General features: G+C 45.1%; 1 protein-coding gene and 1 long non-coding RNA gene across 4 annotated transcripts in view; one reads left to right on the top strand and one right to left on the bottom strand.

Annotated features, from left to right (window-relative positions):
* Window positions 1–26564, top strand: LOC111180374 (uncharacterized). The gene is made up of 3 exons (XR_002646202.3): window positions 1–234; window positions 18395–18541; window positions 19413–26564. It is a non-coding gene; the product is annotated as an uncharacterized LOC111180374 (long non-coding RNA).
* The window catches only part of ZNF706 (zinc finger protein 706), a 37792-nt gene continuing 28063 nt past the window's right edge, over window positions 16836–26564 (bottom strand). For 2 of the 3 annotated variants that reach the window (XR_016388362.1, XR_016388364.1), the window contains 2 exons: window positions 22203–22266; window positions 16836–18076 (listed from right to left, as the gene is read on the bottom strand). The gene's annotated coding sequence lies outside the window, so the exon portion shown is untranslated. The remainder of the gene's footprint in view (window positions 18077–22202; window positions 22267–26564) is intronic. The other variant, XR_016388363.1, reaches the window with a different exon arrangement.

The following is a 26564-nucleotide window of genomic DNA, read 5'->3' as shown; positions in this document are numbered from 1 at the left end:
AACCCCAGCGGCTTGTGCAATTTAACCCATCAACAGGAAAGGAAGGGGGGCAGTTCTGGGGTTGGCTCATTCAGTGGCTCGTTTTAAGTCAGCGGGTACCCCACTTCTTCCCACCGCTCTCCTCTGCCTGCGCCCCGCATTGGCCTCCTCCTTGGGCTGGCTCTCTGGATGACAGCGAGATGATAGCAGTCCCCAGGCCTCATATCGTCATAGAACAACCGCAGGCAGAGAAAGGTACCGTTTACGCACCTTGTGTTTCTTATTATCGGGTAGAAACACCTTGAGCCAAAGGCCGTCAGTAGCATTCCCCTGGTGTTTCATCACAGGACAGGGTATGGGAGCACCGGGGTTCACCTGGATCTGTCCTTCTCAACTGGGACATTGGACAAATGTGGAGGAGGGCGTTGTCTATTGTTTCAATGATTCAAGGCTATTAGTGGCCTTGAATTAGTAGCTAGAGATGTAAAGACAGGAGATGGTTAACGACCCACAATGCATGGAACACCCATTCTTGTGACCTTCATGAATTTTGAACATTCACAAAGGTGAAGAAACTGTTCAAAATATTGGAGCTAAACCTAACTCTTCTTATCTGTAAAACCAAAGCATTTTTTAAATGCACTGTATTTTCAAGGCAAGCAATTACTGCATACATCAAGGGAACACTGAGCTTTGTTTTATTTAGAACTTTTCCAAGAGTTTGTTCCCCATTTTGGAAAATCACATTAGCAATGTCAGCACCACTCATGGAGTCTGCATCTCCACTACAGCAGAACTGTATGGGCCTGCACTGCTAGCTGACACATTCACAGGGATTCTGGGTATCCAGCGCCTGCAACATTGTTATTCATTTCTTCTAGGCTAGTCCTGCTGCGCATTTGCACAGTTGACAGACTCGCTCTTTTACTGTAAATTATTTTCCTTTTAATTCTACTTTGTGCTTTAGTCAGTTCAGGCAGTTGGCTTATCAACAAGAGAAATTTATTTCTCACAATTCTAGAGGCTGGAAATGCAAGATCAGGGTGTCAGAATGATCATATTCTTATGAGGGTGGATGGTCATTTTCTCTTTGTATCTTTGCTTGGTGTAGAGGGAAAGAGAGCTCCCTGGGGGTCTCTGTTATAAGGACACTAATCCTATCCATGAGGGCTCCACCCTTAGGACCTAAGCAACTCCCAAAGGCTTCCACCTCCTAATACCGTCACTTTGGAGGTTAGAATTTCAACATACGAATTTTGGGGGGATACAAACATTCAGTCAATAACACTTTGTAATATGATTATTGAATTTTTAAAAAGATGTGTACATATTATCTATAAAATCCATTTCAGTGTAATAAAGGTGAAGTTATAAAAATACTTGTTATAAAAAGAGGGTGCTGGCTCCAACAGGATGAGAGCCACTGTTTGAGTGCTTGAGACAGGCATCACTGTCATCAAAGTGGACGGGATGGAGCTCAGCAAGTACCTCTTACAGGCGTGATACTTTTTTCTTTATGCTTTTCTGTATACAAATGGGCTTATGTTACTTTTAAAATTAGGGAAAATGTTATTAAAGTAAGTTATTAGAAAGAGTTTTTGAATAAATGTCCATGAAGGAAATAAAAATATAAAAAGGAAATACCAGCTAATTAAAACACCTGCAAGCACAGTAGACTTTGGACCCTGAGGAGGCCTTAGGAGGTGTGGTTAGAAAATCAACAGCAGATGGTTCTAGGGGAGTTGATTCTGAGCTGTTATTGTCAAAGAAATCCTAGGAGAAGAACATTTGCTGTCAGTTAGGCTGGTAAGGTTTCACTCGTTCACTTTCTACAAAGAAAAGCCCAAATAAACCACTTGAAGATACCAAGGCAGAACTGCTGTAACCATGCAGACGTATGGCTTGATTTCATATGCTTTGGGGTCAAATGTAGCTAGCTGGTGCTTCCATCACGACAATGTCCCCCACCTTAAACCAAGGAATTAACTTTCTTTGTGCTCCCAAAGGGCAGACTATTGGTTATAATTTTCCATATGGAGCCGGGCGTGGGGGTGGGTGCAGAAATGTAGGGGCCTCTGCTCAAACCACGAAGAGTATCAACTGTCAGGACAGAAACAGTGCTCCAGAAATTTGATCGTTCGGTCTTACATATTAAGAAACTATCACTAATTTGAGGGACGAGGGTAAGGGTAAACTTGACCCCATTTAAGATTGATCAAAATCTGGTTCTATTCTCCAGTATTTGGGTTCCCAGTAAAAATCTACTATGATTTGCCAACCCCTCATGTCTACAGGTATAATAAAAGAGAAATCACAGATTAGTTTTGATTAATTTCCATCATGAGGGTCAGGTCTTGGTTTTCAGGGAGACAGTAGGGGAGGAATGACATGGGTGATGAAAATCCACGGAAAGCACAGACACCCAATTTAACCAGCAATTCCAAATCCTCCTCCACTGAATTTTTTTTTTTTTTCATTAGAGGTGCCAAGTAGCAAGGCTCAGCCCACCTTTTAGGGCTGGATCTAACAACATGTTAACTCATCAGAAGGCAGGCAGGTGGGTGCAAGTGGAACAATGAGAAGTTGGGGGTTGCTGGCCTTTCTGAAATTGCAGATTGGCCACTCTTGCCTACTCTGTTGGTTTCATTGAGCAGAAACACCACATCAGCACTGTTGGTTTACATTGGGGGCTGCCAGGCAGAATTTTTAGAAAGACCAGTTCACTCTTTGGTCACCGCTAAAAAGCAGCTCACAGATAGAGGACGCCCCTGCGTAAAATGGGTTTGCAGTGACTGTAGGCAGAAAGATGTGATAGAGCAGAAGCTGAGCTCCTAGAGCAGAGGCCCTTCTCATTTGCCTCAAGTTCCAGTTTGAGCTTCTGATATGACTCAGACTCAACCCAACTTGCAACTGCCACCTATTTAGACTTCCTCACACCCAGCCCTTTCCGAAGGCCTTCCTTCATATGGCCTCCCATCTGCCTGCCATCAAGGCTGCACGTGACCTAACCCAAGTCAGACCTCACTTCTCGCTACTCTCTAAACCACACACGTCAACATCTGCCCAGGTTTACCCACTGGTTTTGGCATTTATCTGACTTCCCACCATCTTGCCTTTCCTCTGGTCATTCCTTAAACTCCCTTCTCTTGCTGAAAATGTAGCTATTTTTTCAAGGTCCAGCTCTTCCATGAAAGCTTCCCTGTTTCCCCAAACTCAAAGTGATCATTCTCTCCCATGACAGCACTTTGTTTGTCTTTTATGACACTTACCACATTATGCTTTTCATTATATCACAGTAGCTTATGTACCCTATGACTTTAATGTTCTCCAAAATGTGGGTCAGGAACCACCAGTGAGTTTTGAAATCACTTCAGTGAGTCATGACTTGAATTTTAGAAAATGAAATAGAGTCAAACAGAAGATTTTAGAGTGCATCACATGTAAACATATTTCTCACTTTGGTTTATGGTCAAAAAGCTTGAAAATCACTGCCTTACTTAGTAATGTTTTCAGCTTCTATGTACAGAAAGCCTCCATCCAAACAGTTTAAATAACAAAGGATTTATTATTTTCTATAATGAGAAGTCTGGAGGTAGGGGCAGCTCTAGGTTAGTTTATCAGTAACTTATCAACATCAAGGACCCAGATTTTTGTCATCTCTGTAATCCTTCAGGCTAACTACCCTCATGTTTGCAAGATGGCTGCAGGGGTTCCTTGTATCACAACAACATCCAACGGCAGAAAAAAAGGAGGTTATTCTTTGGATCTCTTTTTATCAGAAAATTTTTTTCCCCAGAACTCTCCCCAAGCCCCTAGTAGATCTCCTTCCATTTCTCTTCAAAATAAATTGAAATAAAATGAATGATATGCTTAGTCAAGTGTGGCAAGGAAAACCAAAATTAGTTTACATGAGGATAAGAGCACCTTCCCTGAGTATTTGTCTGATCAGAAATATGGGGAAGACTAATGAATCTGAGGTAGGCAAACAAAAGTATCTACCAGCCCCGCACAAGGTACATCGGACAGGGGTAGGACTAGGGTCCCTTTCTCTTCATATTCTCTGCAAGGCTTACCATGTAGTGAGTCTAGATAGTCACCTCATTTTCCAGTGATAAATTAAATCAATCACTTTGCCTCAAAGTATAAATATTCATGGGCTACATAGATCAAATATCTAATTTGAGATACTGGAGGCATTCTGCAGACATGATTTGCCAATACATAACTCACCAGAGGCTAGGATTTTTTGTCTTAATTTTTCTATTGAAATTTTAAGCATGAGGGCTAGACTAGCAGCGTTGTACATTGTAATACCATTTAAATAATAAAACACGTATTTGTCACCGTGCAGATGGCAACTGAAAATTCCACAGATGGAATTGTGGCTCTCCAGAGGAGACAGTAAACTTGTGATGGTGGGTGTAGAGAGACGGCTGTATTGGGGTGGAGAGACATTACATCATCCCAGATATGGGTTTTCTTTGGGAACCTGGCAGGATTACTGCTGAATCACTCAGCTAGGCAAATTATTGGCATGTTAGTTGTACGAAGGTCCCTGTAATTAAGCCCTTGTTCCACCACTCTCCTTGGCATCTTTCTGCTTATGTTGCCATTTAAGGCCAGACTTGAAAATAAGAATACATAAAATAATCCTATCTGCAAGAGTCAGTGGCTTGAAGTATGGAGTCAGTGCTATTTCTCCTCTCTTGCATGCACACGTATGTGTGTACACAAATACGCACATCAGAGAAACCACAGGTTCAGAGGACTTTGAACTGCAGAAAGACTTTTGTCTCTGAGATGGTTAGAATCTTTCTCTTTGTTCCTGTTATAAATGCAAGATCTTCCCATCTGACCAGTAGATAAGACTAGCCTTGTTAAGTGTCTTGCAACTCCTTCAAAAGTACACCTGAAACTAACATGATATTGTAAATCAACTATACTTCAATTAAAGAAAAAAAAAGAAAGAAAAGAAAAAAAGAAGAAGAAAACACAGGGGCCTTTTGTTCTGGAGTAACATGGCAAACTTTTTCTCACCTGCTGGACCACAGGATGCTGAGGGTGTATCTGGTTGGTCTGGGGGCAGCAGACTTGGGTTCTACTCTTGCTTCTGCTACTAACTTGTTACCTGGTTGTAAGGCCGTGTTGGGATTGTGGGTGCTCTCCCTGCTCTGCCAGAGCTTGCTTGAAGTTCCATGTTCAGTTTCAGGGGCCTTGTTTTAAGAAGGTTCTTGGCTGGCAAACTCAGTGGTGTGCTTGCAGCTATAACATGAGATGTCCAGAAACTATGGAGAAACTCTGAAGATATGACAATAGAAATAAGTACCTTTGCACAGGGCTTCTACATACATTGTTTGATTTGTACCCTCTATCAACCTTATAAGGTATTTACACTCATTTTAAAGAGATTCTAGAGATCGTAGGTCAGAGAGATTAAGGTTGGTGCCCCAGGCACATTCTTTTCTTTCTTCTTTTTTGGCCACACTGCGCAGCTTGTGGGATCTTAGTTTCCCAACCAGGGATCGAACCCGTGCCCCCTGCAGTGGAAACGTGGAGTCCTAACCACTAGAACACCAGGAATTCCCTCCCAGGCACATTCTTAACTGTGTTGTTTAACAGATGGCTTAGAACTTGGAAAGGAAGTGGCAATTACAGAGGACCACTGGACTGTACCCTCATTTCCTTTCGATAGCATTACCCCATAATAAGAGCTAAGATGTACCGAGTGCTTTCTAGGTGCCCTGCACTATGCTAAGTGTTTCAATGCATTTAAGCTTCACAAAAAATCATGAAGTGGGTGCTATGATTATTTCAATTTACAGATGAGGAAACTAAGCCTTAGAGAAAGAAGCAATTTTTTTCTGGTTGTGGCTATCCCCTGTTTTTCCTCCTGTTCTTTAAAGGACTCATTCTTCAGGACTCAGATCAAACGTTCCCAGCGAGGCTTTCCCTGCCCCCTCTCCATCATCAACGGTTGCCCACTGCCAACCTCACATCCTCTGTCACACGTCCCCTGTTCATTTCATTCACAGGACATATTAGAATCTGTAGATAGCTTGTTTACTTACTGATGTGCTTCTTTATTTTGTCTCTACTATTCAGATATAAACTTGTGAGGGTAGGGACTCTGTCCTCCTGATTCTCCAATGCTAGTGTCTAGCAGGGTGTCTGGAATATATTAAGTACTCAATAAAAATTTGACTGAATGAATGAGTACATGCATAAATGAATGAGTATAGTCAATCAATGGGATTTGGACATGAGTTTGTCTAATGACAGAGACAAAGCTTTAGCCCCTCTGCTCATGCATTTACTCACTCATCCTTTTAACAAGCATTTATTAAGTTTATCAACAAGTGCCAGGCACTGAGGTAGGTGATAAGAATCAAAAGAGTAAGATAGAGTCTCTGTCCTTGAAAAATCTCACCTATGAGGGGTGGAGGTGGTAGCTTGAAGGAGTGATTAAGTGGGGTTTATTAAAAAGCACAAATAAAAGTATGATGTGATATGGTTTAGAATAAAGTACAAAATGACACAGCAGGAAAGAAAGGGACCTCGGTGCCCCTGCTGGACTCTGCAGACTTCTGCAGAGCAGGTGACTTTGAACCTGACCTTGAAAGAGGACTCTGAACTGTGGAGGAGAACTCATGGTACATCTGGGGACAGCATGGAGCCTGTCTCCTGTCCTGCACTGTTGAGTCACATTTTGATCACAGTGCCCAGTTGTTAGAAGGGCTACTGACCAACTGACCTTTCAGTGGAAATGTCACAGAGGGGAATCCTGCCAGGGGTAGGGGTGGGAGGGCACCAGGAGGTAGGTCTGAGTGGCCTCTCGGTGTCCTCCAACCCTAAGAGTGACATGACAGGGAGCACTGTTTCTCAGAGGAAAGTACCAAAAGACAGTACAGCATGGAAACAGCCATATTCCTGTCCTAAATATAGAGAATTTCCTAACGAGAGAGCTGACTATAACCCAAGTGTATATATTGGCTTGTAGTTTTCAAAACATCTTCTCAAACATGATCTCATTTGATCCTCCAATAGCCTGCTAGATATTCTGAGGCTCAGCATGACCATTTATTATTCATTTATTTCGTCCACATTTACAGAGGGCTAAGCCCCATCCAGACCCGGGCAGTGCAAGGGGGAAGAGTACAGCCTCTGGCCCCAAAGCACTTAAGTGCGAAGATGCAACGAGGGCACAGTGTAGAGTGCCGTGACTCCACTCAGCATGTAGGAAAGAGACTTAGCCCCGGGGACGCATGAGCAGAGTGCTGAAGTGGTGAGTGACAGTGTGGGATCCTGAGTCAGGCAGTCTTGGGTTCAGATCCTTGCTCTGCGCCCCCTTGCTCTGCCACCTTGGGTAATTAAATGAGATCGTTAAAAATAAACGAAATGAAATAACACATGTGTACTAGTTAGGCTGTAGGCTGGCTGCTAAAACAAAGACTTAAAAAGACAGTCACTTATCCAAGATGGAAAGTGAATTGTCTTCTCTTTCGCGTACACATTCAGCCAGGCTCTGCTGTAGGAAGTCATTCCATCTCAGGCTCTTTCCACCTAGATGCTCTGCCAGGTCTAGGGGTTTGACCTCATCTACCTGGTCCAAAATGGCTCCTTATCACAGTGCATGCTGTGTTCAGGTGCAGCTTGATACAGGACCTTAAATGGTATCACCAGGACCCCATCCTCTCTCAGCGTGACTTCCTTCTCCTCTGGACATTGGCTGCAGTCTCACATAAGCTCTCCCATCATGGTTGCAGGAGGATTTGGGCAGCTTCCAACTTCATGTGCTCTTAACGTTCTGTCCAGTGTCTCCTTTCTAAGAGTCGAATCGGTAACCTACACTAATCCCAGTGGTCAAGTGGATGAGAGGGGTTGATTAGCTAAGACTAATTAGGGCTCCCTCACAACGGCATCGCTTAGAGTGGGGGAAGGATGAGTCCCTACATAAAACTCTCCATACTGTTTTACCAGGAGAAGGATGAATGTATGCCAGACGGTTAAAAAGAAAAAAAAAAAAAATCCCTCGGGATGCCTTTCTAGTTGCTAAACGGGATGCTGCCTGATTCATGAGTCGTTGAATGAAGGCAATTGAGCTTCAAATTTACTTGGTTGAGAAAAGAAAAAACCTCTATTCCTTCTTTCCATTAATTATATGCTTCTAGAGTACTATAATCCACAGCAATGGTCTTTAAACTTCACCCCAAAAGCCCCAATCTTGATTATGCACCCAACTAGTACATTTATTTCTTTGTAAGTATACATATGTGCTATTCTACTACTAACATATTACTATGGTAGAAACTGCTAGTGGCATCCCGTGTCCATCCTTCCCCGCTTCCTTAGTGTAGCATTTCCTAATGGGCGCATGACATCCTACAATTTCCCAGGACGCTTTGCAGCTAGATGTGGTCACATGACTAAATTCTAGCCAATGAATTGTCAGAAGTGTAAGGTGCAATTTCCAGGAAGTGTCCTCAATGGGAGGAACATGCAGTTCTTCCCTTCTTTCTCCTTCCTGCTGCCTCGAATGTGAACGGGATGGCTTGACCGTGAGCAACAGCCTTGGACAACGGAGTGGAAGCCACATGTTGAGGATGTGGAACAACCAGAAAGGACACTTCACCAGTTCTGGGCGCCCCACCGCCAGACTCCATTTGCACGAGAGAGAAATAAACTTCTCTCTTGTTTAAGCCTTTGTTGTTCTCTTCTCTTCTTTTTCTTCTTTCTTTTTTTTTTTTTGTTTTATAAATTTATTTATTTTATTTATTTATTTTTGGCTGTGTTCGGTCTTTGTTGCTATGCGCAGGCTTTCTCTAGTTGCGGTGAGCGTTGCAGTGTGTGGGCTTCTCATTGCGGTGGCTTCTCTTGTTGCAGAGCGCGTGCTCCAGGCGTGTGGGCTTCAGTAGTTGTGGCTCACAGGCTCTAGAGCGCAGGCTCAGTAGTTGTGGCGCACGGGCTTAGCTGCTCCGCGGCATGTGGGATCTTCCCGGACCAGGGCTCGAATCCGTGTCCCCTGCATTGGCAGGAGGATTCTCAACCACTGTGCCACCAGGGAAGCCCCTTCTCTTCTTTCTTAATCTCAGTCAAATCTGATCCTACGTGATAAAATTTTATACGTTATAATACATGTACCAAAATACATATAACAAGAAGAGATAACTCTAAATGGAGGTTCTAATATTTCTTGTACCCCACCGGATGGAGGTTCACATACCCCTGGGGTGCATACCTTCCCCCCTTCATTTTAGAGCCCTCTGGTCTCCTTGGCCCTGGCCCTGTGGTGCCCCATGGGGTTAGCTGCATTTGTGAGGCTGTTTGCCTCCTGTCTCTGAATGCACTTTGCTCTTTGAGGCAGTGACCCTGAAGCGAGGCCTCTGAATTGCCTAGCCCAGCTGCGGCAGAGTCCCTCCCTGGCCCTGCCTTTGCTGCCTGCTGACTCTGTGTCTGTTTCTATCATCCAGATTTTGCTTTTGCAATGGGGAAAGCAGACCAGAAAATGTGACGGAATCGATAAGATGAGATATGATCTGAACCCAAAGAAGTAGGCAATCCATAGTTGTCAGGGGAAAAGACCTGCCTCTCTAGTCTTGCTGTTGCAGCCCAGAACTTGAGCTAATTGGCCTGGTTCTGTAGGGAAGGAGAGGGGGAAGGGAAGAGGCAAAGAGCTTTGTCATTCTAGAGCTTTCTCCGAGGCCACGGTTTTCTCTTCCCAGGAAGGCGACAACCATGGGCCCATGCCCACCTCACCACATCAGACATGGTCAGAGTGGACCCAATTCTAAGACATCGAGGCTGGGCTGGGGAAAGCTGACCCTGCCCGGTCTCTTTAGGATCTGGGTGAGTCCATTCTCCCTCTCTTCACCCCTTTGAGGCATCAGTGCCCTGATGGTACCACAGCTTCAAAATTCCCTGACTCATGCCATCCTCGGATTTTAAAAGAGCTTATTCAAGAGTGGTGTAGGCAGCATGCTCCACCCTCCACTCAGCTCAGGGGTTCAGTACAGCACTCGTGTGTGTGCGCACACACACACACACACACACACACACACACACACACACACGCGCGCGCACGCGCACGCCTGCGCATGTGGGACAGAGGGACCAGAGAAGGAAGGGGCTGGAGTGGGGGAGAGGGGCTCCTGAAACCAGAAGGAAAATCTCTTGAGGGAAACTTGTGCTGCTCTCATTATGAAAGCAATGAATTGGTACCCCAAAGAGCGGCTGGCCCTTACCCCCTAAGTGGGCAGGTCAGAACGGGAAAGTGCTGCGTAGGTTTGCTCAGGAAAAGCAAACATGCTGGGGAGGAAAGCATCTTCCCTCTCCATCACAGTCTGAGCCGGCTGTTCTCCTACACTTCTAGGGAGCGAGGCTATCATGTGATTTGCTAGTAACCATGGCAACGAACCTTGTTCCGCGAAGTGGCGAAGTGTACGGAGAGAAATCCCACAGAAAGAGATCTGTCTCTTTCTGGATGTTGTCCTGTACCCAAGGGCAGCTCGACTCCAGCACAGTTTGTTCTCCGTCACTGCTGCGGCAATTGTTTGAGGAAATGACAGTGATTTGCTCTCTTCTGAGCTGGAGACCTTGGGTTTTTTTGGTTCTCCTCCTGATTCTTGCATCCCCTACTTTGGAACAGTCTCTGAAGACGAAAGACAAAAATAGCTCTCTCCGAAGGAGAGGGTGCTAATGCATGCTGTGCTTTCAGAGATGGGCTTCTCTTTGTAAAGCGTGCACCTCCAGTAAGTGAAGCCTGGGAGCAAGCTTTGCTTTCTTCCCCGGCCACAGAGAAAGCACTAGTGAAGCTGGGGGAGTGAACGCAGTGCTCTCTGCCAGGAGAGGCCGGAGGAGTGGTCTGTACTGAGGAAACCTAAACAGCAGTGAGTGGGGTGCAGCCAACCTGACCGTGGGCACTCACCACTCCCCTGCTCGCAGGCTTACCGGGAGGAAGCGGCTCTGATATTCTCTGTTGCAAACGAAGGACAAAATTATAACTTGGGGAAACGCACATTGTTAAATGATGCAGCCAAAAGACGGCTGCAGAGAGATGGGCACACACAAGGTGCCCCCTCTGAGCTGCAGCTTCCATCTGCCTTTAGGAGACCAGATAGCGGGCGTTGCCCTTTCAGTGGGATGCCATCACGTTTATTGCCTCAGTGACCTTGAACAAGCCACTGAGACTCTTTGGCTGTCAGTTTCTCCATCTTTAAAAGAGGCAGAGTAATATTTCTGTAGCCTTTCTCACTGGGTTTTTGTAACAATCCCATGTGATAATCTAAGGGAAAGGAGTTTAAAACTATAAATCTCTATGTGGTACCATTATCCTTCTTCTCAGTTACAAAAATATCCATTCTTAAAGGATTCTGAAAGTTGGAATGAGTAAGTAATTAGGTCAAAAAACTATGATAGTGCAAAGCCATAGCTGTTACCAAGATAGTGTTTTTAGCTAATGTTTAATGAATGCAAAGCAAATCGCACACTGCATGTAACCCTAACAACACCCCCGTTGGTATGACAGTTTCCATTTTACGGATGAGGCCCAAACTCACATAGCTGGTGATTCACGTCCTGGCCAGTCTGATTCCCAAGTCTAGGGTCTTAACTGCTGCTGGGGCCTTGTGCTGGGGGAAATTCACTGCAACATTTCCACGCTGCTGGAGTTAAGTCAGCAGGTGGTTTCCTGTCAGTTCACAGAGCAGCATAGGGGTGTGTATGCGTTTATAAAGAGGGGGCTGTCTTCCTTCCCCATCTGGGCGGTACCCATTCATCCCACGCAGACATGACCATCTCTTGGCTCCTCATGGAAAACTCCAGTAGCTAAAAGCTGGACTGCCTGGGTTCCCCCTCCTGGTACTGTCGAACCATCAGGCCTTGCCCTGTTTGCTCTTCCAGAGTCATTCTTGACTTTTCTCACCCTGCTCATGGCCTGAAGGCCCACCCCTCTGGACCACGTGGTTGCGGTTGCCTTTGGCCACTGGGGAGCCCTGGCAGGAGAAGAGTGAGGCCAGGGAGTTTGTTCTTCCAGCTCCCTCCCTCCTGGGTGGCTGCCGCTGGCGGCTCCTCTCATCCCTTCAGGAGGGATAAGGACTCCAGCTGTCACCAGCCCCAGGGACTACACTATTCCTTGCAGGGTTCCTTAAACCCTGCTCAAACTTTTATAAAATCCCTTTATTAAACATTCCTCAGTTCCCCAGCTTGGGTGAGCTAATCTGTCCCCTTCTGGGCCCCTGCCTGACACAGTAAAACAATTTCTCCCTCCTAGGACTATTATGGGAATGAAAGGAGCCCGTGAATGTAAGTGAGCGAGCTGTGTGCTCCGTAGGGGTCAGCAGGTGAAAGTGGGATGAGTGCCTCCCCCAGTGCCTCTGCGGGCATCATCCTCTCCAGGGGAGAGAGTGGCCAGCAACCTCGCCGACTGCCCGGCAGCCTGGCTTGTCCAGGAGCCCAGACTCCATTCTTCCTCAGGCGTTGGCTGGTTTGCAGTAGGAAAACAGTGCACACTGAATAAATAGAAGTCGATGATTTATACGATGTGAAAAAGGAAACAAGAACATTAAGCTCATTGAAGGTGAAAATGAAAAATCAAATAAGTGCATACAGCAGTTATTCATTTATCCTAAAAATATTTATTGAGCACCTGCCTTATGCAAAAGATGTAGCAATGAATAATACAGACCTGGCCCCATTTCCTCACAGAGCTTGCGCTCCAGTAGGGGAGACATACAGCTAAAGGATACTGATAAATCTTTTCCCATTTAATTAAAATTGTGGGGAATTCCCTGGTGGTCCAATGGTTAGGGCCCCGTGCTTCCACTTCAGGGGGCACGGGTTTGATCCCTGGTTGGGGAACTAAGATCCTGCATGCTGCACGGCACAGCCAAAAAAAAATGTGTTGCAGAAGTTGGAATGGTGGTGAGGGAAGTGACTGTCAGTTCAGTACTTACTATGTGCCAGGTACTGGGTAAGGCATTTCATTTGTATCATCTCATTTAATTCCACAACATAGGGTAGAGTCATCCTTTTTCTGCGATGAGGAAGCTGAAACCCAGAGAGTTTATCTGATTTACCAAGGTCAAGGACCATTCAAGAAACATTTATAGAGCACCTGCCTTGCTCTGTCCCTGCTTTTCAAGAATTTACATGTAGTAGGAGAGATAGGTATGCAAACAGATATTTATCAAACGCTTGGTTATGTGTGGTGACAGTGATGTGTTCAGGGCATAAAGGGAGCGCTGGGGGGGTCGGGGGGATTCTTAGCCTCACGTGAGATGTCAGGAAAGACTTAGGGAAGGGAAGGTCTCAACTGAGTTCTAGAGTTGATAATAGCCAAGTTGGAGGTAAGAGAGAGCAGGGGTCTCTTGGACAGAAGGGGTTCCATAAACAAAAACAGGCTGCAGAGCAGGGAGTGTGGACGGGGAACTGTAGGCAAGGGCAAGGCTCTGGCGGAATCTTATTTTATAGCAAGAAACGTGGACTGAAAATCCTATACTTTACCTTCCAGGTAAAGAGTTCAAACAGAGGAGTAACATGGTCAGTTTTGGGTTTTAGATACATCACTCTGGCTGTTATGTGGAGGACAAATTTGAGGTGGACAAGAATGGGAGCAGAGAGACTTTTCAAGAAGCTTAATTGTCATCAAGGCAAGAGATAGTAAGATCCCAACGGAGGTCAGAGGTCCAAGTAGTGGAGAGGAGGCAACTGTTTGGAGAACTGCTTTAAAAGGTAGTGTCAGGGACTTCCCTGGTGGTGCAGTGGTTAAAAATACACCTGCCAATGAAGGGGACATGGGTTCGATCCCTGGTCCGGGAAGATCCCACATGCTGTGGAGCAACTAAGCCCGTGCGCCACAACTACTGAGCCTATGCTCTAGAGCCTGAAGGCCACAACTACTGAGCCCATGTGCCACAACTACTGAAGCCTGCACGCCTAGAGCCTGTGCTCCGCAACAAGAGAAACCACCACAATGAGAAGCCCGTGTGCCACAACTACTGAGCCTGTGCTCTAGAGCCCACAAGCCACAACTACTGAGCCCATGTGCCACAACTACTGAAGCCCGCGTGCCTAGAGCCCGTGCTCCGCAACAAGAGAAGTCACAGCAATGAGAAGCCCGCGCACCACAACGAAGAGTAGCCCCCGCTCGCCGCAACTAGAGAAAGCCCACGTGTAGCAACAAAGACCCAACGCAGCCAAAAGTAAATAAATAAGTAAATTTATTTAAAAAAATAAAAAAGATAACAGGGTTCCATAACTTCTAAGCCACCATCCCACACAAATCAGGTGCTGGGTAAGCATTGTATGGAAATTAAAAAAAATAATAATAAAGGTAGTGTCAGAATGTAATGATTGGACTGGCTTTGTGATGAGAGGGAGAGAGAGAGAACCTTCTTCCCAGTCTAGGTGGTAGATGGATGGATGTCAGGGTTACCAATTGAAATGGAGAATGTAGAAGAAAAAACAGATTTGGGAGGCAGAGGCATGATGGCTATTGTCTGGACCCGTTGCACCTCTTGTCCCATGTTATTGCTATAACAGACCCAAGAAGTAGAGCCATGACCTAAGCTGGCCGTGTCAAGTTCACTCCTGGAAACTTGAATCTATGCAGTGACCTGGTTCTCGCCTCCAATCACTGGGTTGTTCAGTGATTGCTTTGACTCTAGGAACTACCTTGCAATCCTTCCGACTACTCTCTTCTATGCATAGGCTAGTCAGCATCAGTCCCTGTTGCTTACAACCAAAGAGCACTAATGAGAGATGAATTCAGCTCTGGACATGGTGGGTTTCAGGCCCATGTGACAGCCGCCACGGGAAGACCAGCACCTCCAGGAAATACGAATCAGAGGGGAACGGTCTGGGCTGGAGTTATCCACATACGAATCGTGGTTGAAACTAAGAATGAATCAGACCACTGAGAGAGGGGTGTGTGTGAGAATATGTGTGGGCAGAGGGCGGCACTCAGGACAACAAGAAGTAAAGGCCAGGAGAGGAAGAAACAGGAACTTAAATGTTCAGAGAGAGCCCAGAAGAACCAGGAGAGCGTGATTTCATAGAGACCAAAGGAATAAGAGTTTAAAGAATGAATAATTGAAGGTTTCACATATAGGCAAGGGGCCAAAGTAAACAAGGGGCTGAACTTCGACTTGACAAGTAGCTTGTTGATGATCCAGGGGGTAGCATCCCTGGAGGGAGGAGTAGGACGGAAGCCAGACTGTGCGAGGATGCAGAGCATATGGGACATTAGGGAGAAGAGGTAGTGCTCTGGAGAGTTTTAAATGAGAGGCTAGATCGGAGAAACTAGATAGTGATGGGGAGGGGCCAAGGTCAAGGGAGGGGTGTTTTTAGTAGCTCCAATCAGGATTAGCTGACTCAAAGCCCGAGCTCCTGGGACTTCCCTGGTGGTCCAGTGGTTAAGGCTCCATGCTCCTAATGCAGGCGGCCCGGGGTTCGATCCCTGGTCCGGGAAATAGAGCCCACATGCCACAATTAAAAGATCCCACATGCCACAATTAAAAGATCCCACATGCCTCACCTAAGACCCGGCGCAGCCAAATAAATAAATAAATGTCAAAAAAAAAAAAAAAAGCCTGTCCTCCTTCCGTTCAAAATCTGCTTTCCTGTGCCTGGAGAGAACGGGGGTTTGACTGGTGAAAAGAGCCCCGGCACAAAGAGTATTCTTTTCAGGTTGGTGGTTTTGTCTGCTGTCAGATGCCCCTTTGGGGCTTCATATCTGAGTGTGGGAGGGGCTGAGGAGCATTTGGAAAGCTGACAAAAGGACAAAAGCTGGTGGATTTCCTGCGCCTATTTCCGGCCTGACTTGGTTCCATATAGGCCCCAAACCAAAACAACAAGAAAAAGAGGGAAAACTTGATTTGCTCTTTTATATTCAAATTTATAAGCCCCTCTGCCCCTCCCCCCACAACACCAAATTCAGGGGGAAAAAAACAAAAAAACAAACAAAACAAAATCTCAAACCATTCCTGGGAAATGAATTCATATTAGAAGGACAGTAACTGCCCTGTGTTTGGGGAGTTTGTTCCTTCAAGGAAGACGTGGCTTGGCAGGTCCACTGTGCTAATGCTTCAGATAGACTTTTACTTTAAATATTTATTGGCAAAGGATGGATGAAATAGAGTTGAGCCAATGACAAGAGTTTAAAAAAATCATTTAAAAATTCCTTGATATTATAAAACTTATATATGCTCATTGGAGGAAGTTTGGAAAATACACAAAGACCTAAAATAACCTGAAGTCCCATCCCCAGGAGGACCATCTTGGAATACTTCTTTCTAGTCTTTGTACCTAGGAGCAGGGCCAATTTTCGAGAGCTGTTTTCATGGCCGATCCACTAATGTCAGTTGCAAGGCCATTTCTGGAGCGACTGTACGCCAGGATCCTACCCACGGTGTGTGAGGGGAAGGGAAAAGGATGGTAGGTGCAGGGAAAGAATGGTCTAGTGCTAACATCTATGGCAGAAAATAGCGACAAGAGAAAGGCTGAGTATGCCCCAGAGATAGATCTGGAACCCAGATCTCCTGACTGCAGTGTCAGAACCCTTTGCACCAGACAGATGGCTCTCATGTTCCAGGTATGCCTTGCTTTAAGAAACCTGACGTCTGGGGTATCACTTGTATTTCAGTTGCTGTGGCAGGTTGGATTCTTATTCTCTAGTCTCTCCTCCTCCCATCACGTGACCTTGTGGTGCCTCCTGGTAGAGCTGGCCTACTTCCCTGCCCCATTGTCTTTGGACTTGGCCACGTGACTTGCTTGGGCTAACAGAAACATTAGCGTGGGTGATGGGAGCAGGGGCTTTAAATATGCTTTCTTTTTTTTTTTTTGAAGATATATTTTTTTTAACGTGGACCATTTCTTAAATGTCTTTATTGAATTTGTTACAATATTGCTTCTGTTTAATGTTTTGGTTTTTTAGCTGCAAGGCATGTGGGATCTTAGCTCCCCAACCAAGCATTGAACCCGCACTCCCTACACTGGAAGGCGAAGTCCTAACCACTGGACCACCAGGGAAGTCCCTAAATAGGCTTTCATGGCTTGGCTTGGTCTCCAGCACTTCTGCCATCTGCCACAAGATGAATTTGCCTACCTAGCCTCTGGTCCCTGAATGAGGAGACACTTGGAATAGACCTGAACACAACTGGCAGCTTCAGCTGAACCTATCTGGTTCCAGCCATCACAGCCAATCTGCACACCCATAAGCAATAAATAAATGCTTATTGCTGTAATGCACTGAGATTATGGGGCCGTTTGTTACACAGCACTTGAGTAGCAGACACCTGACTACTATAATGGCTCAGATGTGCAACTTTAGTCATCTCTGACATTTGCATTTCCTTTATCCTCACAGCTATTCTTTGTCAAGCACTTGTAAGCTCCTTTGAACCATCTTCCAGATGATTCCCACTCCACTGTCCTCCCCCTTCATCACTTTATACTTGACTTCCTGCAAAGGCTTCTGTTTTTTCAGAGCTGAAGCAGCCCAGCAACTCAGAGCTAAACTTTGTGCGGTTTTAATAACCAGGCTTAGCCTAGGGTTCTGGTACAATTCTTTCCCCTGCTTTCCATAGGTCTTATCTTTTATCTTTATGGGATGGTCCTAGGGATTGTGGGTCATTTTAGTTTAATTCTCCTCAAGTCATTTTTTTAGAAGTAACAAATATAAAGGTCTCTTCACATTGAGGTCAAATTTCTCTCCTTGATTTTCCAAGCCCTGCTATAATTTGGCCTCACCTCATCCATTATTTAAAACAAAATAATAATCATACTTATCCAGCACATTGAATTGCTTACTATGTGCCAGACATCACTTTGTCTTTCACATTGTATAGGTTAAGATTAGGTTCAACCACGTAATAAAGGCCCCAAATCACAAAGGCTTACATAAGATAGTCGTTTCTCTCTCTGTTGTGTAAAAGCACAGAAGTAGGTAGCCAGGGGCTGCTATAGTAGATTTGCTCGTGAAGTCTTCAGGGACAAAGGCTTCTTCCGGCTCACAGCTCCACCATCCTTACGGTGTTACCCTTATCCTCAGGTCTGAAAGGGCAGCTAGGATGCCAGATACCACATCCACATTCCAGGCAGCAGGCTGGAAGAAGGGACAAAGAAGACAAAGGGAGCAAAGAGTACATGCTAGCTGGCCTTTCCAGGTAGAAGCCAAGTAGCATCTGCTTATATCTCACTGGCCATAGTTACCTGGCCAGGCAGAGCCACAAGGGAGGCTAGAAAGTACAGTTTTTATTCTGGGAGGCTATAGGCCCAGCTAAACATTGGAAGCCATTACTATGGAAAAAGAGGAAAAAGGGTATTGTGGGGCAACTAGCAGCCTCTGTCTCAGATATATTCACTCATTCAATCCTCAGGACAATCTTATGAGACAGATACTATTCTTATGTTCACTTTACAGATGGGGCAACTGAAGCATACAGAGGATAACTACCTTGGCCAAGGTCACACAGCTAGGATGAACTCAGGCAACCTGCCTCTGGAAGCTGTGTTCTTCACCCCCAAGCTACCCAATTTCCGTGGGAATGAGCCTGCCCACCTGACTCAGGTAATCCCTCAGCTGAGGTATCCTCTGTCCCGTCCACTGCCCCTCAGGACCCAGGTTCAGGCCCTGCCCTGTCCTCCTGTAAATTCTCCCCCGTGGCTTCACTGTCCTGGCTCGCAATGCCCAAGAGGGAGAGACACAGTCTATGCAACATCAGAGTACCTACTCCATCTAAGGAGTTCGATGTAGTGATTAAGAGCTTGGGCTCTGGAGTCCAGCAGAGTGAAGTTTGAATCCTGTGTGACCTTGCACAAGTCACTTGACCTCTCTGTGCTCAGTTTCCGCTTCTATAAAATGGGAGATATGAGGGAACCTGCCTCATAGGACCATTATGAGGGGCCAATGCTCAGTACAGGGAAGCTTCTGTGATTCTGCCAACATTATAGACGCTCCCACATTCCAAACAGAAGTGCTTTAGACACACAGAGTGGGGGGGACCTTTACTGGAGGCCTTTCCATTTATGCCTCCCTCTCTTCTATCAGGGATCTGCAGAGGCTGCTTGAGAACGTTCATCTGTGGCTCTGATCCTTTAGACATGGCCCTGAATGACCAGGAGGAGTTACAAGTTACGAATTCCTTGATTTGCAATACAAACTGGCCACCAGTGGAATCTGCTTAGTGGGGAAAATGCTAGTATTTAACAGATGTTAAGAAATACCGTTCTTGGACAGAACACAAAGCAACAACGGTATCCACCAAAGAGAATGACTTTTATTATTACACAAAACATTTCCTATCGGAGCACATATAAATCCAGAGAACAGCTGCATTTTCAAAACAAACAGATTAGATATCTTTGATGAATTGAGTGGGGTGGGGACTGGGAGACAGGGGAAAACGAAGCACATGATTTTTTTTTTTTTTTTTTTGCAGTACGCGGGCCTCTCACTGTTGTGGCCTCTCCCGCCGCAGAGCACAGGCTCCGGATGCACAGGCTCAGCGGCCACGGCAAAACAGGCCCAGCCACTCCGCGGCATGTGGGATCTTCCCGGACCGGGGCACGAACCCGCGTCCCCTGCATCGGCAGGCGGACTCTCAACCACTGCGCCACCAGGGAATCCCTAAGTACATTATTTTAAAATTTGGTAATGCTTTCACTGAATTTAAACAGAAATGAAAATTAGGATAGAGTGAGAAAAAAACACTTGTTCATGAACAAAATGCCTTCTCAGGAGCAGAGCTTACTGTGATGCTCATTGTTTTATGCAGGAAGAACTCGGTTCTATCAATATTTCCTGGGCTTGGGAAGAAGCAGCAACACCCATGCCTGGCACGGCAAAGGCTTCCTGGAGCCCACTTTTCTGAATCCCTAAGGTGGCTAAGCTAATGTGCTCCCCAGATCTGCCCTTCCCCTCCCCAGCAGCCTTCAGCCAAGCTCTGTTTATTCTCTCTTACATCTGTTCCTTCCAACCCATTCTCACTGCTCCCACCCTTATTTTCGCACATCGGGGCTAGTGTTGTAGTTTCCAGACAGTTTATAGGAACCTTTCCTCTCCATCCCACTATAATCACACAGCTAGAGTCTTAAAGGCTGACCTTTTACCCATCGTCCTTCTGACTGTATTCTTCTGACCATTTTCAGAGGTGGAGAAGTCTCTCAAGACAGCCCATTCCTCCTTTAAGAGTTCTAGTTTTTTCTTCTAAATTCAAATCTATGCTTCTGATAAGTTCCACGCAGCTGAGATAGAATTAATCCATTGACTTCCTCTTTTACAGTTTTTCTTCTCACACGGAATTCTTTTTCTCCTGTAGCTGATTGTTAATTGTCTTCCCAATATCTATTTTCTCCTTCAAAAGTAATAGTTTTAGCTGGGCATGAGGCTACCAGGGAAGGACTACATTTTGACTTCCTTTAGGCTGGGTGTGGTCACATGACTAAGTGCAGGCCAGTGTGATATGAATGGAAGCCATATAAGCAACTTCCTGTTATGTCCTCAAAGTGACTGAGTGGTACATCTTGGTCTCTATCACCTTTCTGGCTGGGAATGGTGAGGACGGGGGCAGTCACCTTGAACCCGCTAGTGGAAGCCTCGTATTGAGGACAGTGCAACTCGGTTGGACCACCTGCCACCTCAAGCACTGAGAGAGAAATGAACTGTCACTGCGGTAAAGCCTCTGTATTCTGGACTCTCTTTGTTACAGCAGCTTAGCCTGTACCTTAATCTCCTCATGCCCATTTAAGACAGTCCTACTCTGTAAGGCTTCACTCAACCAGAAATGTACCTCTCCATCCTTTGACTCCAAAGCCTTTTGACCTACCTCTCGTGTTGGGCCTCATACTTTACCTTGTACATGAGTCTCATTTGCTCCCTGAAGTTCAAACGGGACAAGGGGCCAAATCCTAATCAACACTTTATATTACACAAAGCCTAGTATGCTGCCTTACACCTGAATTGTTGTCAACAAACGAATGAAACGAATGCAGAGATTACACTTCAATGTCTATGTACGCGATGAATTATAACAAAATATAGTCATATGTGCTTAAATAACCATATCCAAAGACTGCAAGATAAGATGTCACTGTCAAGGGACTTCCTTGGTGGTCCAATGGTAAAGAATCCGCCTTCCAATGCAGCGGATGTGGGTTTGATCCCTGGTCAGGGAACTAAGGTCCCACATGCCACGGAGCAACTAAGCCCACACGCCACAACTACTGAACCCACGCTCCCTGGAGCCTGCGCATCACAACTAGAGAGGGAAAACCCGCACGCCACAACTAGAGAGGAGACCTCACGCTGTAATGAAAGATTCCGCATGCCGCAACAAAGATCCCGTGTGCCACCACTAAGACCAAATGCAGCCCAAAAGTAAGGAAAATAAATAAATAATAATAATTATTATTTTTTTAAATGCCACTGTCAAGCTAGAGAGTGAGATGACAAGCTGGCAAGCTACTGGTCTTTCTCCTGTTCAACATTTGTATCCACAACTGCAGTGAAACAGTCAGCATACCCATCACACCTGTGGGTAACACAATGGGACGACACTAAACTAGATAAGAGAACCAAGAATCAGAAAGATCTGTACAGACAAGAACAAGGGATGAAGATTAAACTCTAACAGGTGAAGTTTCTGAATATCAAGAATACAATGTGACGGCCAAAAAATGTTAGTGCAGTTCTGCGCTGAACAAATTTAGTCAACAACTACTTATTGAGTGCCTCCTAAGCATGAGGTGTTGTGTGGGAGACGAGGATGAGGAAGGGGTGACCCATTTGCGAGGCGCTTACAAAGACATGGCACGTGTCCCACCCACAGTGCCAGGTAGAAAGAAAGCACTTGGTGCTGCAGGAGCAAAGAGGTGGGAGCTTGGCACAAGTACGATGAAAAGGGAGTAGCCGAGTTCAGCTTGAGTGTGGGCTCGTGAAGAGCACGGAGCGTTAAGGGAGGAGAGTTGGATACCAATCTGCAGTGTTTCCTCAGTGCCAGGCTAAGGAGATTGGGATTTATGTGAAAGGAGGGGGCAACTGAGGGATTTTGCAGAAAAAAAAAAAAAGATCAGTATTTTAGGAAGATTTCTTTGGAAGCAGTCTGTTCAGCAGATTGGAGTGGGGAGACACATAGAAGATTAGAAATGGAGGCATCTCTTTAGAGACTGTCTTGTTCAACATCTTCATTTTATAAGTGGAGAAACGGAGGCCGAAGATATAAGTCATGTACCTAAAGCCACAGAGCTGGCAGACGCACAGCAGAACCAGAATCCGGAACTGGGGGTTTCTTGGTCCTGGGGGAGACAAACCAACAGCAATTAGACCTTGCATAGCAACCGAAGTTTAAGAAAGCATTTCTGGAGAGACTTGAGGCAAGAAAAGCAGTTAAGGGACTATTTCTACAGTCAAGGAAAAAAATCTGAGTAGTAGAAGTAGGAAGAGGGTAAGCTGTGGGAGAAATTGCGTGGATGCTGGGGGTTGGGAGAGAAGGAGAGGCAAAGCGACTGCGTTTTTAGGGCTGGGACACACAAAGGACGGCAGTGGGACTCATGGACACTGGAAACATAAGGATGAGGAACAAGTTGGAGGAGTCCCGTTTTGGGTGGGTCCCATCTTAATAAAACTGGAATGTGTCAAAGGAATATGTCCAGAAGACGGTAACTAGAAAGCAAATCACAGGAAGGTGTGATAGAACCGCTTAGTCTGGAGAAACCTAAATTGATTGCTAGAAGCAGAGTTGAGAAGATTTCTGGAGAGATATGGTAGCTGGCTTCACATCTTCACATTTTACAGAACATTTGTGAAACTGCCTCCTAATTAGCATGGCACCAGTGGAGGGTGCTGCAGGGCACGGGCCAAATGATTGGGGTAAATAATCTCTCTGTGAAGCACTGTAGCAGGAGCAAAGGCTTTGCAGTCACACAGACCTGGGTTCTAGGCTCAGCAGTGAGCTGTGTGACTTTGGGCAAGTTGCTGAGCCTCTCTGTGCCTTAGCTTCCCCAGATCCAAAATAAAGAGGCTAGATTGGAAGACTTGAAAGATCCAGTGCAGATATAAAACTCCTTGGTACCAAAAATGTGGCTTATATGCATAAAATAAACAAATGGAAATTTTAAGGTTATCTTTAGATTTTGCTCCTGAACTTGTACTAATATTGGTGATGAGTACGAACAGCCAGCTTGCTTCTGTTGCACTCCACGATGGCATGTAATGATGGAAAAGAGCTGACATGTTCACAAAAGCACTTTTCTCTGTGGGTAGGAGTGGGAAAGAGTCCCATTTAGCTGATATCACTAATTTTTAAAGAAAACCATATGAGCTAAAGAGAACTGAAGATGAATGTGGGAGCTATGAGTCAACCACTGAATTTCAACTGCATTAATTTTACATTATAAATGACACAGTTTTAAAGTTTCTTAGATTTTATAAAACTTGTGATTTTTCTTTAAAAAACCTCATCCAGATACATGCCAGTACATGTTAAAAAAATACTGAACATTTATCCCCATCCTAAAGCATCTTTAAAACAATGACTATGCTCTTAGCTATTTTCAATACAAAATCCATTTTCTAGCAGCCTTATAAACTGATAACAATACTTTTTGTGAAAATTAGCTTCTTCTTATAAAAAACAGTCTGTTATCCTTGTGTGATTTTTTTTTCCTTTTCAAATTGTTTTGTAAGAGATAATGTTGCTTAAAAACATCCAGCATTTCCATTAGAAAGGAAATATTCAGAAGGCTTCTGGATAAGCAATACCTACATATAGTTCCTTTAATCTTAGATATCTAAGTTTTAACAGCAGAAATAAGAGATTGCTTTCCTTTACTGTGGTAGAATCAAAGTAGCATTACAAATGTTCAGGTAGAGAACTAAAATGTAAGACCTAGAGATTATATAAGAGAGATCCGTGTTTGCCATCCACGCTTCAAAGCAAAACAAGACCCAGAGGCAGAAAAGCATTTCAAAGACTGACTTAGAGGACTATGGAAAATACTTCTATCAAATCAAATTTTAGGACAATCTTGAACTGTGGCAAGAAGAAAAGGACACTGTTAAAAATAAATATTCCTTCTCTTTTAACCACAGACAGTTCTGCAACATCTTACATTAGCAACACAGACAGACTGGACCCAGTTTTAGTTCATTCGCAGTCACTTAACTGCTCCCAGCCTCGGTTTTTTTCATCACCAAAATGGGGGTGATGTTATTGCTATTTATTTACTGCCAGGGTGAGCGTGAGGCTGAAATGAGACCATGCATGTGAAACGCTCTGTAAACCATACAGCACTTCACTTCACACCAGGGCTGTCCTGGTGTGGGTGGAACCCGCCTGCTCACGGCCATGCTAACGGCCTGGAAAGAACTAGGAACTGTTGTCTAGTAACACACGCTGCTGGTATCAAAACTGCAGTGGGCATTCAGTTAGAAATAGCATTATTAAGCGGAAAAACTCTGCTCTGCCCGTCGTGACAGCGACAGGGTGCTGCTTCTTGGCGTAGACCTGCCACTCAAGCTAAGTTCCACGCAGGTAGAAAGATTCACCATGTGGACCGAAAGGACAGAATTGTTTCCGGCTTTGGGTTTTTTGATTTTTGTAACAGAAAGCAGAATTCTCTTTGTTTAAAAAAGAATGTGGGGGAAGGAGAGTGTATGTGGGTTTGTTCAAAGGCTTGAGAAAATGGTTTAAGCGGCTGGAGGAATAAAGGAAGGAGCACTGAGGAAAGGATGCGCAAAGTCTAAAGGTGGAAGCGACCAGGAATGGATTGCATTTTGGTGACAAGTGAGGCAGGTAATGATGAGAAGGCAGGATGCTCGCATATTGAAGAGGCGCCCTTGGAAAACAGGCTTTTCCTTTTAATTAGCTCTGCTGCTGGAAGAATCTCCTCCTTCCAGTTCCTGACCATTCTCCCAGCCCAGAATCTTGTTTGTCGTCCTCACGTATCCTAAGGGTGCTGTGGGCCGGCTCTGATTGGGGGCGGGTCAGTAACTGCAAGGCCACTTCACACACTGGGCCCAGAGTCCCAGGAGGAAGAGCTCCTGCGACAGGGATTGTTCCCCCTCCAAAGGAAAACCAGGGGAGCACAGCCTTTTTGATGGTGACTTAGATACTTTTTAAGCCAGATGTCGTTCTTCGGATGAGGTAATGATTCCTCCCTCCCTGGCCCGCCCACTCCCCCTCTGAAATGTTCTATTTTCCAGGAATATGCTGGAGAGACTACTTGTTGTTCCCCAAAGTCTCTTCCCTTCCTCCCTCTTAAGAGAATCTGCTTTTACTGGTTGCCCAAAATAAAGACAACATTTCCCAGCTTTTCCTGTGGTTGGTTAAGTGCTGGGACCATCTTCTGGGGAGGCAGCATGCTCTGCCTCTCTCTCCTGCCTGGGCCGAGGATGTGGACATCTCGACCATGCAGATGAGGGCCATCCCTTAGGAATGATGAAGCAGTAAGACAAGGGGAGCTTTGGTCCCTGACATCATGGAGTCACTGTATAATTCCTAGATGGCCAACCTTCAGCCTATTTGTAAGAGAGCAATAAACCTCGATATTGTTTAAGCCATTGATACCGTAGGTCTCTGTTAGAGGCAGCTGAACCAATAGTCTAACAAATGCACCTTCTTGACTCAGTTTTACCTTCTTACTCTGATGATTTATATTCAGAGAATTCATTTAACTTTCTCTACAGCTGGGGTAAAGACAGTTTTGAAGGACCCAGCAGCTCTTCAATAAATCTAGTTTTCTCCAAAACTATTCCAGCAAATTCATGTGATTGGGAAATTAGTCTACTAAGTAGGGCTAAAAACGGGGTTTTTCACAGGAGATTGTTTGGGAGAGCAAGCATATCCAAAATATAGTCCTCAGCTACGTCTGCAGAATGCTCTTAGAGCCTGTCTGCTCAATTACGAGCTGGTGAGCCTGCGCAGAGACAGAGAATGTGGACGTACACGCATGACAGCAGGCTGGGCCCTGGACACCTATAGGGGAACAGAAATCAGCTCGGCTGTGCTAAAATGGTTCTCCACAATATCTGGATAAGAACTGAGCACAAGTGAGTCACCAAAGTTAAAGATGAAAAACAACAGCTGAGGTTGGACTAAGAGACCAAGAAGCCAAAGCCAAGTCTGTTATATATTATTTTACAGTGTTACAGGGAGAGGGAGAGGTTTTGGAAAGGAGCAATGTGGAAGAATCTGCGTTGGGCTAAGCACCCCCTGATATGTGTGTGTATATATGTGTATATGTACATACATACAGTATTCCAGGGTTAGAGGATAACGTCACTTTGGACAATATTCTTTACGTAAAAATTCATCTCCATAATAAACAATTTAACAACTATAGCTTTCAAAGAATCTTAGAAGTAGAAAGAAGACCCCTTGGGATACGGTTGTTCGAGCAGCTGTAGATTCACACAAGATGCATAATAACTCAGTCTTCATTCCACCTCCAGAGTGAGGATATTCTGAGTAATCTTGTCAGATGTAGGGATAACTTCCATCACCAGCACGCCCCCCTAGTTTACCCAAATAGGAATGGTCTACCCTTCCTTACTGATTCCTTTTTTAATAAAGTTTCATAAATTGTCTTTTTAA

The sequence above is a fragment of the Delphinapterus leucas genome, chromosome 17 (genome assembly GCF_059928025.1).
Source record: "Delphinapterus leucas isolate spDelLeu-1000000601 "Yukka" chromosome 17, BTC_Dleu_Yukka2, whole genome shotgun sequence".
In the NCBI taxonomy this organism is placed as follows: domain Eukaryota; kingdom Metazoa; phylum Chordata; class Mammalia; order Artiodactyla; family Monodontidae; genus Delphinapterus; species Delphinapterus leucas.
Note: the sequence above shows the minus strand (reverse complement) of the source record. Positions and strands in the feature narration are given on the sequence as shown.